Raw genomic sequence first — 20,437 nt, 5'->3', positions numbered from 1 at the left:
ATGTTCATCGGAATCTACTACTGGCCTTGCAGGGAAAGATCAAAGCGTAGACTGTTTGAGACACTGCTCACATGGTGGAAAGTGCGCATGGTGAGTGTTGTATTCAGTCCCGATGCAATTTCTCTGTTTCATCAACACTCTGATAGTCCACAGATTACAGAATGATTCCAGATGTGCATCGGAAACTACTACTGGTCCTACAGGAATCGATCAAAGCGTAGTATGTTTGAGACATTACTCCCATGGAGGAAAGTGCGCATGGTGACTGTTGTATTCAATCCCACGGCAATATCTGTGTTTCATCAACTCTTTGAAGGTCCACAGATTACAGAAAGCCTCCAGATGTGCATCGAAAACTGCTACTGGTCTTCCAGGAAACGATAAAAGCGTAGACTGTTTGACACATTACTCCCATGGAGGAACGTGCTCATGGTGACTGTTGTATTCAATCCCGATGCAATTTCTGTGTTTCAACAACACTCTGATAGTCCACAGATTACAGAATGACACCAGATATGCATCGGAAACTACTACTGGTCTTCCAGGGCACGATCGAAGCGTAAACTGTTTGAGACATTGCTCCCATGGAGGAAAGTGCGCATGATGACTGTTGTATTCAATCCCGATGCAATTTCTGTGTTTCATCAACACTTTGAAGGTCCACAGATTACAGAATGCCTTCAGATGTGCATCGGAAACTACTACTGGTATTGCAGGGAACGATCAAAGCGTAGACTGTTTGAGACAATATTCCCATGGAGGAAAGTGCGCATGGTTTCTGTTGTATTCAATCCCGATGCAATATCTGTGTTTCATCAACACTCTGATAATGCACACATTACAGAATGCCCAGAGATGTGCATCGGAAACTTTTACTGGTCTTCCAGGAAACGATCAAAGCGTAAAAGTTTGAGACATTACTCCCACGGAGGAAAGTGCGCATGGTGACTGTTGTATTTCACCATGATGCAATTTCTGTGTTTCATCAACACTCTGATAGTCCACAGATTATAGAATACCTCCAGATGTGCATCGGAAACTACTACTGGTCTTCCAGGGAACAATGAAAGCGTAGACTGTTTGAGACATTACTCCCATGGACGAAAGTGCGCTTGGTGACTGTTGCATTCAATCCCGATGCAATTTCTGTGTTTCATCAACACTTTGAAGGTCCACAGATTACAGAATTCCTCCAGATGTGCTTCGGGATCTACTACTGGTCTTCCAGGAAACGATCAAAGCGTAGACTGTTTGAGACATTACTCCCATGGAGGAAAGTGCGCATGGTGACTGTTGTATTCAATCCCGCGGCAATTTCTGTGTTTAATCAACACTTTGAAGGTCCACAGATTACAGAATGCCTCCAGATGTGCATCGGAAACTACTACTGGTCCAACAGGAATCGATAAAAGCGTAGTATGTTTGAGACATTACTCCCATGGAGGAAAGTGCGCATGGTGACTGTTGTATTCAATCCCACGGCAATATCTGTGTTTCATCAACACTTTGAAGGTCCACAGATTACAGAAAGCCTCCAGATGTGCATCGGAAACTACTACTGGTCTTCCAGGAAACGATAAAAGCGTAGACTGTTTGAGACATAACTCCCATGGAGGAACGAGCTTATGGTGACTGTTGTATTCAATCCCGATGCAATTTCTGTGTTTCAACAACACTCTGACAGTCCACAGATTACAGAATGACAGCAGATGTCCATCGGAAACTACTACTGGTCTTCCAGGGAACAATCAAAGCGTAGACTGTTTGAGACATTACTCCCATGGAGGAAAGTGCGCATTGTGACTGCTGTATTCAATCTCGATGCAATTTCTGTGTTTCATTAACACTTTGAAGGTGCACAGATTACAGAATTCCTCCAGATGTGCATCATAATCTACCACTGGTCTTCCAGGAAACGATCAAAGCGTAGACTATTTGAAACATTACTTCCATGGTGGGAAGTGCGCATGGTGACTTGTTATCAATCCCGATGCAATTTCTGTGTTTAATCAACACTTTGAAGGGCCACAGATTACAGAATGCCTCCAAGTGTGCATCGGAAACTACTACTGGTCCTCCAGGAAACGATCAAAGCGTAGACTGTTTGAGACATTACTCCCATGGAGGAAAGTGTGCTTGGTGACTGTTGTATTCAATCCCACGGCAATTTCTGTTTTTCATCAACACTTTGAAGGTCCACAGATTACAGAATTCCTCCAGATGTGCATCGGAAACTACTACTGTTCATGCAGGGAACGATCAAATCGTAGACTGTTTAAGACATTACTCCCATGGAGGAAAGTGCGCATGGTGACTGTTGTATTCAATCCTGAGGCAATTTCTGTGTTTCATCAACACTCTGATAGTCCACACATTACAGAATGCCCCCAAAGTGTGCATCGGAAACTACTACTGGTCTTCCAGGGAACGATCAAAGCGTAAACTATTTGAGACAATACTCCCATGGAGGGAAGTGCGCATGGTGACTGTTGTATTCAATCCCGATGCAATTTCTGTGTTTCATCAACACTTTGAAGGTCCCCAGATGACAGAAAGCCTCCAGATGTGCATCGGAAACTACTACTGGTCTTCCAGGAAACGATCAAAGCGTAGACTGTTTGAGACATTACTCCCATGGAGGAAAGTGCGCATGGTGAGTCTTGTATTCAATTCCGATGCAATTTCTCATTTTCATTAACACTCTGATAGTTCACAGATTACAGAATGATTCCAGATGTGCATCGGAAACTACTACTGGTCTTCCAGGGAACAATGAAAGCGTAGTCTGTTTGAGACATTACTCCCATGGACGAAAGTGCGCAAGGTGACTGTTGTATTCAATCCCGATGCAATTTCTGTATTTCATCAACACTCTGATAGTCCACACATTACAGAATGCCCCCAGATGTGCATCGGAATCTTCTACTGGTCTTCCAGGGAACGATCAAAGCGTAAACTATTTGAGACAATACTCCCATGGAGGGAAGTGCGCATGGTGACTGTTGTATTCAATCCCGATGAAAGTTCTGTGTTTCATCAACACTCTGATAGTCCACAGATTACAGAATGCCTAAAGATGTGCATCGGAAACTACTACAGGTCTTCCAGGGAACGATCAAAGCGTAGACTGTTTGAGACATTACTCCCATGGAGGACAGTGCGCATGGTGACTGTTGTATTCAATCCCGATGCAATTTCTGTGTTTCATCAACACTTTGAAGGTCCACAGATGACAGAAGGGCTCCAGATGTGCATCGGAAAGTACTACTGGTCTTCCAGGAAACGATCAAAGCGTAGACTGTTTGAGACATTACTCCCATGAGGGAAAGTGCGCAAGGTGACTGTTGTATTTAATCCCGATGAAATTTCTGTGTTTCATCAACACTTTGAAGTGCCACAGATTACAGAGTGCCTCCAGATGTGCATCGGAATCTACTACTGGTCTTCCAGGGAACGATCGAAGCGTAGACTGTTTGAGACATTACTCCCATGGAGGAAAGTGCGCATGATGACTGTTGTATTCAATCCCGATGCAAATTCTGTGTTTCATCAACACTTTGAAGGTCCACAGATTACAGAATGCCTTCAGATGTGCATCGGAAACTACTACTGGTCTTCATGGGAACGATCAAAGCGTAAACTGCTTGAGACATTACTCCCATGGAGGAAAGTGCGCATGGTGAGTGTTGTATTCAATCCTGATGCAATTTCTGTGTTTCATCAACACTCTGATAGTCCACACATTACAGAATGCCCCCAGATGTGCATCGGAATCTTCAACTGGTCTTCCAGGGAACGATCAAAGCGTAAACTGTTTGAGACATTACTCCCATGGAGGGAAGTGCGCATGGTGACTGTTGTATTCAATCCCGATGCAATTTCTGTGTTTCATCAACACACTGATAGTCCACAGATTACAGAATGCCTAAAGATGTGCATCGGAAACTACTACAGGTCCTCCAGGGAACTATCAAAGCGTAGATTGTTTGAGACATTACTCTCATGGAGGACAGTGCGCATGGTGACTGTTGTATTCATTCCCACATCAATTTCTGTTTTTCATCAACACTTTGAAGGTCCACAGATTACAGACTTCCTCCAGATGTGCATCGGAAACTACTACTGTTTATGCAGGGAACGATCAAAGCGTAGACTTTTCGAGACATTACTCCCATGGAGGAAAGTGCGCATGGTGACTGTTGTATTCAATCCCGATGCAATTTCTGTGTTTCATCAACACTTTGAAGGTCCACAGATGACAGAAGGGCTCCAGATGTGCATCGGAAACTACTACTGGTCTTCCAGGAAACGATCAAAGCGTAGACTGTTTGAGACATTACTCCCATGGAGGAAAGTGCGCATGGTGAGTGTTGTATTCAATCCCGATGCAATTTGTCTGTTTCATCAACACTCTGATAGTTCACAGATTACAGAATGATTCCAGATGTGCATCGGAAACTACTACTGGTCCTACAGGAATCGATCAAAGCGTAGAATGTTTGAGACATTACTCCCATGGACGAAAGTGCGCAAGGTGACTGTTGTATTCAATCCTGATGCAATTTCTGTGTTTCATCAACACTTTGAAGGTCCACAGATTACAGAATTCCTCCAGATGTGCTTCGGAATCTACTACTGGTCTTCCAGAAAACGATCAAAGCGTAGACTGTTTGAGACATTACTCCCATGGAGGAAAGTGCGCATGGTGACTGTTGTATTCAATCCCGCGACAATTTCTGTGTTTCATCAACACTTTGAAGGTCCACAGATTACAGAATGCCTACAGATGTGCATCGGAATCTACTACTGGTCCTACAGGAATCGATCAAAGCTTAGTATGTTTGAGACATAACTCCCATGGAGGAAAGTGCTCATGGTGACTGTTGTATTCAATCCCACGGCAATATCTGTGTTTCATCAACACATTGAAGGTCCACAGATTACAGAACGCCGCCAGATGTGCATCGGAAACTACTACTGGTCCTCCAGGAAACGATAAAAGCGTAGACTGTTTGAGACATTACTCCCATGGAGGAAAGTGCTCATGGTGACTGTTGTATTCAATCCCGATGCAATTTCTGTGTTTCAACAACACTCTGATAGTCCACAGATTACAGAATGACACCAGATGTGCATCGGAGACTACTACTGGTCTTCCAGGGAACGATCGAAGCGTAGACTGTTTGAGACATTACTCCCATGGAGGAAAGTGCGCATGATGACTGTTGTATTCAATCCCGATGCAATTTCTGTGTTTCATCAACACTTTGAAGGTCCACAGATTACAGAATGCCTTCAGATGTGCATCGGAAACTACTACTGGTCTTCATGGGAACGATCAAAGCGTAAACTGCTTGAGACATTACTCCCATGGAGGAAAGTGCGCATGGTGAGTGTTGTATTCAATCCTGATGCAATTTCTGTGTTTCATCAACACTCTGATAGTCCACACATTACAGATTGCCCCCAGATGTGCATCGGAATCTTCTACTGGTCTTCCAGGGAACGATCAAAGCGTAAACTGTTTGAGACATTACTCCCATGGAGGGAAGTGCGCATGGTGACTGTTGTATTCAATCCCGATGCAATTTCTGTGTTTCATCAACACTCTGATAGTCCACAGATTACAGAATGCCTAAAGATGTGCATCGGAAACTACTACAGGTCCTCCAGGGAACTATCAAAGCGTAGATTGTTTGAGACATTACTCTCATGGAGGACAGTGCGCATGGCGACTGTTGTATTCATTCCCACATCAATTTATGTTTTTCATCAACACTGTGAAGGTCCACAGATTACAGAATTCCTCCAGATGTGCATCGGAAACTACTACTGTTCATGCAGGGAACGATCAAAGGGTAGACTTTTTGAGACATTACTCCCATGGAGGAAAGTGCGCATGGTGACTGTTGTATTCAATCCCGATGCAATTTCTGTGTTTCATCAACACTTTTAAGGTCCACAGATGACAGAAAGGCTCCAGATGTGCATCGGAAACTACTACTGGTCTTCCAGGAAACGATCAAAGCGTAGACTGTTTGAGACATTACTCCCATGGAGGAAAGTGCGCATGGTGAGTGTTGTATTCAATCCCGATGCAATTTGTCTGTTTCATCAACACTCTGATAGTTCACAGATTACAGAATGATTCCAGATGTGCATCGGAAACTACTACTGGTCCTACAGGAATCGATCAAAGCGTAGTATGTTTGAGACATTACTCCCATGGAGGAAAGTGCGCATGGTGACTGTTGTGTTCAATCCCACGGCAATATCTGTGTTTCATCAACTCTTTGAAGGTCCACAGATTACAGAAAGCCTCCAGATGTGCATCGGAAACTACTACTGGTCTTCCAGGAAACGATAAAAGCGTAGACTCTTTGACACATTACTCCCATGTAGGAACGTGCTCATGGTGACTGTTGTATTCAATCCCGATGCAATTTCTGTGTTTCTACAACACTCTGATAGTCCACAGATTACAGAATGACACCAGATATGCATCGGAAACAACTACTGGTCCTCCAGGGCACGATCGAAGCGTAAACTGTTTGAGACATTGCTCCCATGGAGGAAAGTGCGCATGATGACTGTTGTATTCAATCCCGATGCAATTTCTGTGTTTCATCAACACTTTGGAGGTCCACAGATTACAGAATGCCTTCAGATGTGCATCGGAAACTACTACTGGTATTGCAGGGAACGATCAATGCGTAGACTATTTGACACGATATTCCCATGGAGGAAAGTGCGCATGGTTTCTGTTGTATTCAATCCCGATGCAATATCTGTGTGTCATCAACACTCTGATAATGCACACATTACAGAATGCCCAGAGATGTGCATCGGAAACTTTTACTGGTCTTCCAGGAAACGATCAAAGCGTAAATGTTTGAGACATTACTCCCACGGAGGAAAGTGCGCATGGTGACTGTTGTATTTAACCAAGATGCAATTTCTGTGTTTCATCAACACTCTGATAGTCCACAGATTATAGAATACCTCCAGATGTGCATCGGAAACTACTACTGGTCTTCCAGGGAACAATGAAAGCGTAGACTGTTTGAGACATTACTCCCATGGACGAAAGTGCGCATGGTGACTGTTGCATTCAATCCCGCGGCAATTACTGTGTTTCATCAACACTTTGAAGGTCCACAGATTACAGAATTCCTCCAGATGTGCTTCGGGATCTACTACTGGTCTTCCAGGAAACGATCAAAGCGTAGACTGTTTGAGACATTACTCCCATGGAGGAAAGTGCGCATGGTGACTGTTGTATTCAATCCCGCGGCAATTACTGTGTTTCATCAACACTTTGAAGGTCCACAGATTACAGAATGCCTCCAGATGTGCATCGGAAACTACTACTGGTCCAACAGGAATCGATCAAAGCGTAGTATGTTTGAGACATTACTCCCATGGAGGAAAGTGCGCATGGTGACTGTTGTATTCAATCCCACGGCAATATCTGTGTTTCATCAACACTTTGAAGGTCCACAGATTACAGAAAGCCTCCAGAAGTGCATCGGAAACTACTACTGGTCTTCCAGGAAACGATAAAATCGTAGACTGTTTGAGACATAACTCCCATGGAGGAACGAGCTTATGGTGACTGTTGTATTCAATCCCGATGCAATTTCTGTGTTTCAACAACACTCTGACAGTCCACAGATTACAGAATGACAGCAGATGTGCATCGGAAACTACAACTGGTCTTCCAGGGAACAATCAACGCGTAGACTGTTTGAGACATTACTCCCATGGAGGAAAGTGTGCTTGGTGACTGTTGTATTTAATCCCACGGCAATTTCTGTTTTTCATCAACACATTGAAATTCCACAGATTACAGAATTCCTCCAGATGTGCATCGGAAACTACTACTGTTCATGCAGGGAACGATCAAAGCGTAGACTGTTTAAGACATTACTCCCATGGAGGAAAGTGCGCATTGTGACTGTTGTATTCAATCTCGATGCAATTTCTGTGTTTCATTAACACTTTGAAGGTCCACAGATTACAGAATTCCTCCAGATGTGCATCATAATCTACCACTGGTCTTCCAGGAAACGATCAAAGCGTAGACTATTTGAAACATTACTCCCATGGAGGGAAGTGCGCATGGTGACTTGTTATCAATCCCGATGCAATTTCTGTGTTTAAGCAACACTTTGAAGGGCCACAGATTACAGAATGCCTCCAAGTGTGCATCGGAAACTACTACTGGTCCTCCAGGAAACGATCAAAGCGTAGACTGTTTGAGCCATTACTCCCATGGAGGAAAGTGTGCTTGGTGACTGTTGTATTTAATCCCACGGCAATTTCTGTTTTTCATCAACACATTGAAATTCCACAGATTACAGAATTCCTCCAGATGTGCATCGGAAACTACTACTGTTCATGCAGGGAACGATCAAAGCGTAGACTGTTTAAGACATTACTCCCATGGAGGAAAGTGCGCATGGTGACTGTTGTATTCAATCCTGATGCAATTTCTGAGTTTCATCTACACTCTGATAGTCCACACATTACAGAATGCCCCCAAGGTGTGCATCGGAAACTACTACTGGTCTTCAAGGGAACGATCAAAGCGTAAACTGCTTGACACATTACTCCCATGGAGGAAAGTGCGCATGGTGAGTGTTGTATTCAATCCTGATGCAATTTCTGTGTTTCATCAACACTCTGATAGTCCACACATTACAGAATGCCCCCAGATGTGCATCGGAATCTTCTACTGGTCTTCCAGGGAACGATCAAAGCGTAAACTATTTGAGACAATACTCCCATGGAGGGAAGTGCGCATGGTGACTGTTGTATTCAATCCCGATGCAATTTCTGTGTTTCATCAACACACTGATAGTCCACAGATTACAGAATGCCTAAAGATGTGCATCGGAAACAAACTACAGGTCCTCCAGGGAACTATCAAAGCGTAGATTGTTTGAGACATTACTCTCATGGAGGACAGTGCGCATGGTGACTGTTGTATTCATTCCCACATCAATTTTTGTTTTCCATCAACACTTTGAAGGTCCACAGATTACAGAATTCCTCCAGATGTGCATCGAAAACTACTACTGTTTATGCAGGGAACGATCAAAGCGTAGACTTTTCGAGACATTACTCCCATGGAGGAAAGTGCGCATGGTGACTGTTGTATTCAATCCCGATGCAATTTCTGTGTTTCATCAACACTTTGAAGGTCCACAGATGACAGAAGGGCTCCAGATGTGCATCGGAAACTACTACTGGTCTTCCAGGAAACGATCAAAGCGTAGACTGTTTGAGACATTACTCCCATGGAGGAAAGTGCGCATGGTGAGTGTTGTATTCAATCCCGATGCAATTTGTCTGTTTCATCAACACTCTGATAGTTCACAGATTACAGAATGATTCCAGATGTGCATAGGAAACTACTACTGGTCCTACAGGAATCGATCAAAGCGTAGAATGTTTGAGACATTACTCCCATGGACGAAAGTGCGCAAGGTGACTGTTGTATTCAATCCTGATGCAATTTCTGTGTTTCATCAACACTTTGAAGGTCCACAGATTACAGAATTCCTCCAGATGTGCTTCGGAATCTACTACTGGTCTTCCAGAAAACGATCAAAGCGTAGACTGTTTGAGACATTACTCCCATGGAGGAAAGTGCGCATGGTGACTGTTGTATTCAATCCCGCGACAATTTCTGTGTTTCATCAACACTTTGAAGGTCCACAGATTACAGAATGCCTACAGATGTGCATCGGAATCTACTACTGGTCCTACAGGAATCGATCAAAGCTTAGTATGTTTGAGACATAACTCCCATGGAGGAAAGTGCTCATGGTGACTGTTGTATTCAATCCCACGGCAATATCTGTGTTTCATCAACACATTGAAGGTCCACAGATTACAGAACGCCGCCAGATGTGCATCGGAAACTACTACTGGTCCTCCAGGAAACGATAAAAGCGTAGACTGTTTGAGACATTACTCCCATGGAGGAACGTGCTCATGGTGACTGTTGTATTCAATCCCGATGCAATTTCTGTGTTTCAACAACACTCTGATAGTCCACAGATTACAGAATGACACCAGATGTGCATCGGAGACTACTACTGGTCTTCCAGGGAACGATCGAAGCGTAGACTGTTTGAGACATTACTCCCATGGAGGAAAGTGCGCATGATGACTGTTGTATTCAATCCCGATGCAATTTCTGTGTTTCATCAACACTTTGAAGGTCCACAGATTACAGAATGCCTTCAGATGTGCATCGGAAACTACTACTGGTCTTCATGGGAACGATCAAAGCGTAAACTGCTTGAGACATTACTCCCATGGAGGAAAGTGCGCATGGTGAGTGTTGTATTCAATCCTGATGCAATTTCTGTGTTTCATCAACACTCTGATAGCCCACACATTACAGATTGCCCCCAGATGTGCATCGGAATCTTCTACTGGTCTTCATGGGAACGATCAAAGCGTAAACTGCTTGAGACATTACTCCCATGGAGGAAAGTGCGCATGGTGAGTGTTGTATTCAATCCTGATGCAATTTCTGTGTTTCATCAACACTCTGATAGTCCACACATTACAGATTGCCCCCAGATGTGCATCGGAATCTTCTACTGGTCTTCCAGGGAACGATCAAAGCGTAAACTGTTTGAGACATTACTCCCATGGAGGGAAGTGCGCATGGTGACTGTTGTATTCAATCCCGATGCAATTTCTGTGTTTCATCAACACTTTGAAGGTCCACAGATGACAGAAGGGCTCCAGATGTGCATCGGAAACTACTACTGGTCTTCCAGGAAACGATCAAAGCGTAGACTGTTTGAGACATTACTCCCATGGAGGAAAGTGCGCATGGTGAGTGTTGTATTCAATCCCGATGCAATTTGTCTGTTTCATCAACACTCTGATAGTTCACAGATTACAGAATGATTCCAGATGTGCATCGGAAACTACTACTGGTCCTACAGGAATCGATCAAAGCGTAGTATGTTTGAGACATTACTCCCATGGAGGAAAGTGCGCATGGTGACTGTTGTGTTCAATCCCACGGCAATATCTGTGTTTCATCAACTCTTTGAAGGTCCACAGATTACAGAAAGCCTCCAGATGTGCATCGGAAACTACTACTGGTCTTCCAGGAAACGATAAAAGCGTAGACTCTTTGACACATTACTCCCATGGAGGAACGTGCTCATGGTGACTGTTGTATTCAATCCCGATGCAATTTCTGTGTTTCTACAACACTCTGATAGTCCACAGATTACAGAATGACACCAGATATGCATCGGAAACAACTACTGGTCATCCAGGGCACGATCGAAGCGTAAACTGTTTGAGACATTGCTCCCATGGAGGAAAGTGCGCATGATGACTGTTGTATTCAATCCCGATGCAATTTCTGTGTTTCATCAACACTTTGGAGGTCCACAGATTACAGAATGCCTTCAGATGTGCATCGGAAACTACTACTGGTATTGCAGGGAACGATCAATGCGTAGACTATTTGACACGATATTCCCATGGAGGAAAGTGCGCATGGTTTCTGTTGTATTCAATCCCGATGCAATATCTGTGTTTCATCAACACTCTGATACTGCACACATTACAGAATGCCCAGAGATGTGCATCGGAAACTTTTACTGGTCTTCCAGGAAACGATCAAAGCGTAAATGTTTGAGACATTACTCCCACGGAGGAAAGTGCGCATGGTGACTGTTGTATTTAACCAAGATGCAATTTCTGTGTTTCATCAACACTCTGATAGTCCACAGATTATAGAATACCTCCAGATGTGCATCGGAAACTACTACTGGGCTTCCAGGGAACAATGAAAGCGTAGACTGTTTGAGACATTACTCCCATGGACGAAAGTGCGCATGGTGACTGTTGCATTCAATCCCGCGGCAATTACTGTGTTTCATCAACACTTTGAAGGTCCACAGATTACAGAATTCCTCCAGATGTGCTTCGGGATCTACTACTGGTCTTCCAGGAAACGATCAAAGCGTAGACTGTTTGAGACATTACTCCCATGGAGGAAAGTGCGCATGGTGACTGTTGTATACAATCCCGCGGCAATTACTGTGTTTCATCAACACTTTGAAGGTCCACAGATTACAGAATGCCTCCAGATGTGCATCGGAAACTACTACTGGTCCAACAGGAATCGATCAAAGCGTAGTATGTTTGAGACATTACTCCCATGGAGGAAAGTGCGCATGGTGACTGTTGTATTCAATCCCACGGCAATATCTGTGTTTCATCAACACTTTGAAGGTCCACAGATTACAGAAAGCCTCCAGATGTGCATCGGAAACTACTACTGGTCTTCCAGGAAACGATCAAAGCGTAGACTGTTTGAGACATTACTCCCATGGAGGAAAGTGTGCTTGGTAACTGTTGTATTCAAATCCACGGCAATTTCTGTTTTTCATCAACACTTTGAAGGTCCACAGATTACAGAATTCCTCCAGATGTGCATCGGAAACTACTACTGTTCATGCAGGGAACGATCAAATCGTAGACTGTTTAAGACATTACTCCCATGGAGGAAAATTGCGCATGGTGACTGTTGTATTCAATCCTGAGGCAATTTCTGTGTTTCATCAACACTCTGATAGTCCACACATTACAGAATGCCCCCAAAGTGTGCATCGGAAACTACTACTGGTCTTCCAGGGAACGATCAAAGCGTAAACTATTTGAGACAATACTCCCATGGAGGGAAGTGCGCATGGTGACTGTTGTATTCAATCCGATGAAATTTCTGTGTTTCATCAACACTCTGATAGTCCACAGATTACAGAATGCCTAAAGATGTGCATCGGAAACTACTACAGGTCTTCCAGGGAACGATCAAAGCGTAGATTGTTTGAGACATTACTCCCATGGAGGACAGTGCGCATGGTGACTGTTGTATTCAATCCCGATGCAATTTCTGTGTTTCATCAACACTTTGAAGGTCCCCAGATGACAGAAAGCCTCCAGATGTGCATCGGAAACTACTACTGGTCTTCCAGGAAACGATCAAAGCGTAGACTGTTTGAGACATTACTCCCATGGAGGAAAGTGCGCATGGTGAGTCTTGTATTCAATTCCGATGCAATTTCTCATTTTCATTAACACTCTGATAGTTCACAGATTACAGAATGATTCCAGATGTGCATCGGAAACTACTACTGGTCTTCCAGGGAACAATGAAAGCGTAGTCTGTTTGAGACATTACTCCCATGGACGAAAGTGCGCAAGGTGACTGTTGTATTCAATCCCGATGCAATTTCTGTATTTCATCAACACTCTGATAGTCCACACATTACAGAATGCCCCCAGATGTGCATCGGAATCTTCTACTGGTCTTCCAGGGAACGATCAAAGCGTAAACTATTTGAGACAATACTCCCATGGAGGGAAGTGCGCATGGTGACTGTTGTATTCAATCCCGATGAAAGTTCTGTGTTTCAACAACACTCTGATAGTCCACAGATTACAGAATGCCTAAAGATGTGCATCGGAAACTACTACAGGTCTTCCAGGGAACGATCAAAGCGTAGATTGTTTTAGACATTACTCCCATGGAGGACAGTGCGCATGGTGACTGTTGTATTCAATCCCGATGCAATTTCTGTGTTTCATCAACACTTTGAAGGTCCACAGATTACAGAATTCTTCCAGATGTGCATCGGAATCTACTACTGGTCTTCCAGGAAACGATCAAAGCGTAGACTGTTTGAGACATTACTCCCATGAGGGAAAGTGCGCAAGGTGACTGTTGTATTTAATCCCGATGAAATTTCTGTGTTTCATCAACACTTTGAAGTGCCACAGATTACAGAATGCCTCCAGATGTGCATCGGAATCTACTACTGGTCTTCCAGGGAACGATCGAAGCGTAGACTGTTTGAGACATTACTCCCATGGAGGAAAGTGCGCATGATGACTGTTGTATTCAATCCCGATGCAAATTCTGTGTTTCATCAACACTTTGAAGGTCCACAGATTACAGAATGCCTTCAGATGTGCATCGGAAACTACTACTGGTCTTCATGGGAACGATCAAAGCGTAAACTGCTTGAGACATTACTCCCATGGAGGAAAGTGCGCATGGTGAGTGTTGTATTCAATCCTGATGCAATTTCTGTGTTTCATCAACACTCTGATAGTCCACACATTACAGAATGCCCCCAGATGTGCATCGGAATCTTCAACTGGTCTTCCAGGGAACGATCAAAGCGTAAACTGTTTGAGACATTACTCCCATGGAGGGAAGTGCGCATGGTGACTGTTGTATTCAATCCCGATGCAATTTCTGTGTTTCATCAACACACTGATAGTCCACAGATTACAGAATGCCTAAAGATGTGCATCGGAAACTACTACAGGTCCTCCAGGGAACTATCAAAGCGTAGATTGTTTGAGACATTACTCTCATGGAGGACAGTGCGCATGGTGACTGTTGTATTCATTCCCACATCAATTTCTGTTTTTCATCAACACTTTGAAGGTCCACAGATTACAGACTTCCTCCAGATGTGCATCGGAAACTACTACTGTTTATGCAGGGAACGATCAAAGCGTAGACTTTTCGAGACATTACTCCCATGGAGGAAAGTGCGCATGGTGACTGTTGTATTCAATCCCGATGCAATTTCTGTGTTTCATCAACACTTTGAAGGTCCACAGATGACAGAAGGGCTCCAGATGTGCATCGGAAAGTACTACTGGTCTTCCAGGAAACGATCAAAGCGTAGACTGTTTGAGACATTACTCCCATGGAGGAAAGTGCGCATGGTGAGTGTTGTATTCAATCCCGATGCAATTTGTCTGTTTCATCAACACTCTGATAGTTCACAGATTACAGAATGATTCCAGATGTGCATCGGAAACTACTACTGGTCCTACAGGAATCGATCAAAGCGTAGAATGTTTGAGACATTACTCCCATGGACGAAAGTGCGCAAGGTGACTGTTGTATTCAATCCTGATGCAATTTCTGTGTTTCATCAACACTTTGAAGGTCCACAGATTACAGAATTCCTCCAGATGTGCTTCGGAATCTACTACTGGTCTTCCAGAAAACGATCAAAGCGTAGACTGTTTGAGACATTACTCCCATGGAGGAAAGTGCGCATGGTGACTGTTGTATTCAATCCCGCGACAATTTCTGTGTTTCATCAACACTTTGAAGGTCCACAGATTACAGAATGCCTACAGATGTGCATCGGAATCTACTACTGGTCCTACAGGAATCGATCAAAGCTTAGTATGTTTGAGACATAACTCCCATGGAGGAAAGTGCTCATGGTGACTGTTGTATTCAATCCCACGGCAATATCTGTGTTTCATCAACACATTGAAGGTCCACAGATTACAGAACGCCGCCAGATGTGCATCGGAAACTACTACTGGTCCTCCAGGAAACGATAAAAGCGTAGACTGTTTGAGACATTACTCCCATGGAGGAACGTGCTCATGGTGACTGTTGTATTCAATCCCGATGCAATTTCTGTGTTTCAACAACACTCTGATAGTCCACAGATTACAGAATGACACCAGATGTGCATCGGAGACTACTACTGGTCTTCCAGGGAACGATCGAAGCGTAGACTGTTTGAGACATTACTCCCATGGAGGAAAGTGCGCATGATGACTGTTGTATTCAATCCCGATGCAATTTCTGTGTTTCATCAACACTTTGAAGGTCCACAGATTACAGAATGCCTTCAGATGTGCATCGGAAACTACTACTGGTCTTCATGGGAACGATCAAAGCGTAAACTGCTTGAGACATTACTCCCATGGAGGAAAGTGCGCATGGTGAGTGTTGTATTCAATCCTGATGCAATTTCTGTGTTTCATCAACACTCTGATAGTCCACACATTACAGATTGCCCCCAGATGTGCATCGGAATCTTCTACTGGTCTTCCAGGGAACGATCAAAGCGTAAACTGTTTGAGACATTACTCCCATGGAGGGAAGTGCGCATGGTGACTGTTGTATTCAATCCCGATGCAATTTCTGTGTTTCATCAACACTCTGATAGTCCACAGATTACAGAATGCCTAAAGATGTGCATCGGAAACTACTACAGGTCCTCCAGGGAACTATCAAAGCGTAGATTGTTTGAGACATTACTCTCATGGAGGACAGTGCGCATGGCGACTGTTGTATTCATTCCCACATCAATTTATGTTTTTCATCAACACTGTGAAGGTCCACAGATTACAGAATTCCTCCAGATGTGCATCGGAAACTACTACTGTTCATGCAGGGAACGATCAAAGCGTAGACGTTTGAGACATTACTCCCATGGAGGAAAGTGCGCATGGTGACTGTTGTATTCAATCCCGATGCAATTTCTGTGTTTCATCAACACTTTTAAGGTCCACAGATGACAGAAAGGCTCCAGATGTGCATCGGAAACTACTACTGGTCTTCCAGGAAACGATCAAAGCGTAGACTGTTTGAGACATTACTCCCATGGAGGAAAGTGCGCATGGTGAGTGTTGTATTCAATCCCGATGCAATTTGTCTGTTTCATCAACACTCTGATAGTTCACAGATTACAGAATGATTCCAGATGTGCATCGGAAACTGCTACTGGTCCTACAGGAATCGATCAAAGCGTAGTATGTTTGAGACATTACTCCCATGGAGGAAAGTGCGCATGGTGACTGTTGTGTTCAATCCCACGGCAATATCTGTGTTTCATCAACTCTTTGAAGGTCCACAGATTACAGAAAGCCTCCAGATGTGCATCGGAAACTACTACTGGTCTTCCAGGAAACGATAAAAGCGTAGACTCTTTGACACATTACTCCCATGTAGGAACGTGCTCATGGTGACTGTTGTATTCAATCCCGATGCAATTTCTGTGTTTCTACAACACTCTGATAGTCCACAGATTACAGAATGACACCAGATATGCATCGGAAACAACTACTGGTCCTCCAGGGCACGATCGAAGCGTAAACTGTTTGAGACATTGCTCCCATGGAGGAAAGTGCGCATGATGACTGTTGTATTCAATCCCGATGCAATTTCTGTGTTTCATCAACACTTTGGAGGTCCACAGATTACAGAATGCCTTCAGATGTGCATCGGAAACTACTACTGGTATTGCAGGGAACGATCAATGCGTAGACTATTTGACACGATATTCCCATGGAGGAAAGTGCGCATGGTTTCTGTTGTATTCAATCCCGATGCAATATCTGTGTTTCATCAACACTCTGATAATGCACACATTACAGAATGCCCAGAGATGTGCATCGGAAACTTTTACTGGTCTTCCAGGAAACGATCAAAGCGTAAATGTTTGAGACATTACTCCCACGGAGGAAAGTGCGCATGGTGACTGTTGTATTTAACCAAGATGCAATTTCTGTGTTTCATCAACACTCTGATAGTCCACAGATTATAGAATACCTCCAGATGTGCATCGGAAACTACTACTGGTCTTCCAGGGAACAATGAAAGCGTAGACTGTTTGAGACATTACTCCCATGGACGAAAGTGCGCATGGTGACTGTTGCATTCAATCCCGCGGCAATTACTGTGTTTCATCAACACTTTGAAGGTCCACAGATTACAGAATTCCTCCAGATGTGCTTCGGGATCTACTACTGGTCTTCCAGGAAACGATCAAAGCGTAGACTGTTTGAGACATTACTCCCATGGAGGAAAGTGCGCATGGTGACTGTTGTATTCAATCCCGCGGCAATTACTGTGTTTCATCAACACTTTGAAGGTCCACAGATTACAGAATGCCTCCAGATGTGCATCGGAAACTACTACTGGTCCAACAGGAATCGATCAAAGCGTAGTATGTTTGAGACATTACTCCCATGGAGGAAAGTGCGCATGGTGACTGTTGTATTCAATCCCACGGCAATATCTGTGTTTCATCAACACTTTGAAGGTCCACAGATTACAGAAAGCCTCCAGATGTGCATCGGAAACTACTACTGGTCTTCCAGGAAACGATAAAAGCGTAGACTGTTTGAGACATAACTCCCATGGAGGAACGAGCTTATGGTGACTGTTGTATTCAATCCCGATGCAATTTCTGTGTTTCAACAACACTCTGACAGTCCACAGATTACAGAATGACAGCAGATGTGCATCGGAAACTACTACTGGTCTTCCAGGGAACAATCAACGCGTAGACTGTTTGAGACATTACTCCCATGGAGGAAAGTGTGCTTGGTGACTGTTGTATTTAATCCCACGGCAATTTCTGTTTTTCATCAACACATTGAAATTCCACAGATTACAGAATTCCTCCAGATGTGCATCGGAAACTACTACTGTTCATGCAGGGAACGATCAAAGCGTAGACTGTTTAAGACATTACTCCCATGGAGGAAAGTGCTCATGGTGACTGTTGTATTCAATCCTGATGCAATTTCTGAGTTTCATCTACACTCTGATAGTCCACACATTACAGAATGCCCCCAAGGTGTGCATCGGAAACTACTACTGGTCTTCAAGGGAACGATCAAAGCGTAAACTGCTTGACACATTACTCCCATGGAGGAAAGTGCGCATGGTGAGTGTTGTATTCAATCCTGATGCAATATCTGTGTTTCATCAACACTCTGATAGTCCACACATTACAGAATGCCCCCAGATGTGCATCGGAATCTTCTACTGGTCTTCCAGGGAACGATCAAAGCGTAAACTATTTGAGACAATACTCCCATGGAGGGAAGTGCGCATGGTGACTGTTGTATTCAATCCCGATGCAATTTCTGTGTTTCATCAACACACTGATAGTCCACAGATTACAGAATGCCTAAAGATGTGCATCGGAAACAAACTACAGGTCCTCCAGGGAACTATCAAAGCGCAGATTGTTTGACACATTACTCTCATGGAGGACAGTGCGCATGGTGACTGTTGTATTCATTCCCACATCAATTTCTGTTTTCCATCAACACTTTGAAGGTCCACAGATTACAGAATTCCTCCAGATGTGCATCGGAAACTACTACTGTTTATGCAGGGAACGATCAAAGCGTAGACTTTTCGAGACATTACTCCCATGGAGGAAAGTGCGCATGGTGACTGTTGTATTCAATCCCGATGCAATTTCTGTGTTTCATCAACACTTTGAAGGTCCACAGATGACAGAAGGGCTCCAGATGTGCATCGGAAACTACTACTGGTCTTCCAGGAAACGATCAAAGCGTAGACTGTTTGAGACATTACTCCCATGGAGGAAAGTGCGCATGGTGAGTGTTGTATTCAATCCCGATGCAATTTGTCTGTTTCATCAACACTCTGATAGTTCACAGATTACAGAATAATTCCAGATGTGCATCGGAAACTACTACTGGTCCTACAGGAATCGATCAAAGCGTAGAATGTTTGAGACATTACTCCCATGGACGAAAGTGCGCAAGGTGACTGTTGTATTCAATCCTGATGCAATTTCTGTGTTTCATCAACACTTTGAAGGTCCACAGATTACAGAATTCCTCCAGATGTGCTTCGGAATCTACTACTGGTCTTCCAGAAAACGATCAAAGCGTAGACTGTTTGAGACATTACTCCCATGGAGGAAAGTGCGCATGGTGACTGTTGTATTCAATCCCGCGACAATTTCTGTGTTTCATCAACACTTTGAAGGTCCACAGATTACAGAATGCCTACAGATGTGCATCGGAATCTACTACTGGTCCTACAGGAATCGATCAAAGCTTAGTATGTTTGAGACATAACTCCCATGGAGGAAAGTGCTCATGGTGACTGTTGTATTCAATCCCACGGCAATATCTGTGTTTCATCAACACATTGAAGGTCCACAGATTACAGAACGCCGCCAGATGTGCATCGGAAACTACTACTGGTCCTCCAGGAAACGATAAAAGCGTAGACTGTTTGAGACATTACTCCCATGGAGGAACGTGCTCATGGTGACTGTTGTATTCAATCCCGATGCAATTTCTGTGTTTCAACAACACTCTGATAGTCCACAGATTACAGAATGACACCAGATGTGCATCGGAGACTACTACTGGTCTTCCAGGGAACGATCGAAGCGTAGACTGTTTGAGACATTACTCCCATGGAGGAAAGTGCGCATGATGACTGTTGTATTCAATCCCGATGCAATTTCTGTGTTTCATCAACACTTTGAAGGTCCACAGATTACAGAATGCCTTCAGATGTGCATCGGAAACTACTACTGGTCTTCATGGGAACGATCAAAGCGTAAACTGCTTGAGACATTACTCCCATGGAGGAAAGTGCGCATGGTGAGTGTTGTATTCAATCCTGATGCAATTTCTGTGTTTCATCAACACTCTGATAGTCCACACATTACAGATTGCCCCCAGATGTGCATCGGAATCTTCTACTGGTCTTCATGGGAACGATCAAAGCGTAAACTGCTTGAGACATTACTCCCATGGAGGAAAGTGCGCATGG

This window comes from Schistocerca gregaria, chromosome 7, assembly GCF_023897955.1.
Source record: "Schistocerca gregaria isolate iqSchGreg1 chromosome 7, iqSchGreg1.2, whole genome shotgun sequence".
In the NCBI taxonomy this organism is placed as follows: domain Eukaryota; kingdom Metazoa; phylum Arthropoda; class Insecta; order Orthoptera; family Acrididae; genus Schistocerca; species Schistocerca gregaria.
The sequence above is the reverse complement of the archived record's forward strand: the minus strand, read 5'-3'. Positions refer to the sequence as shown.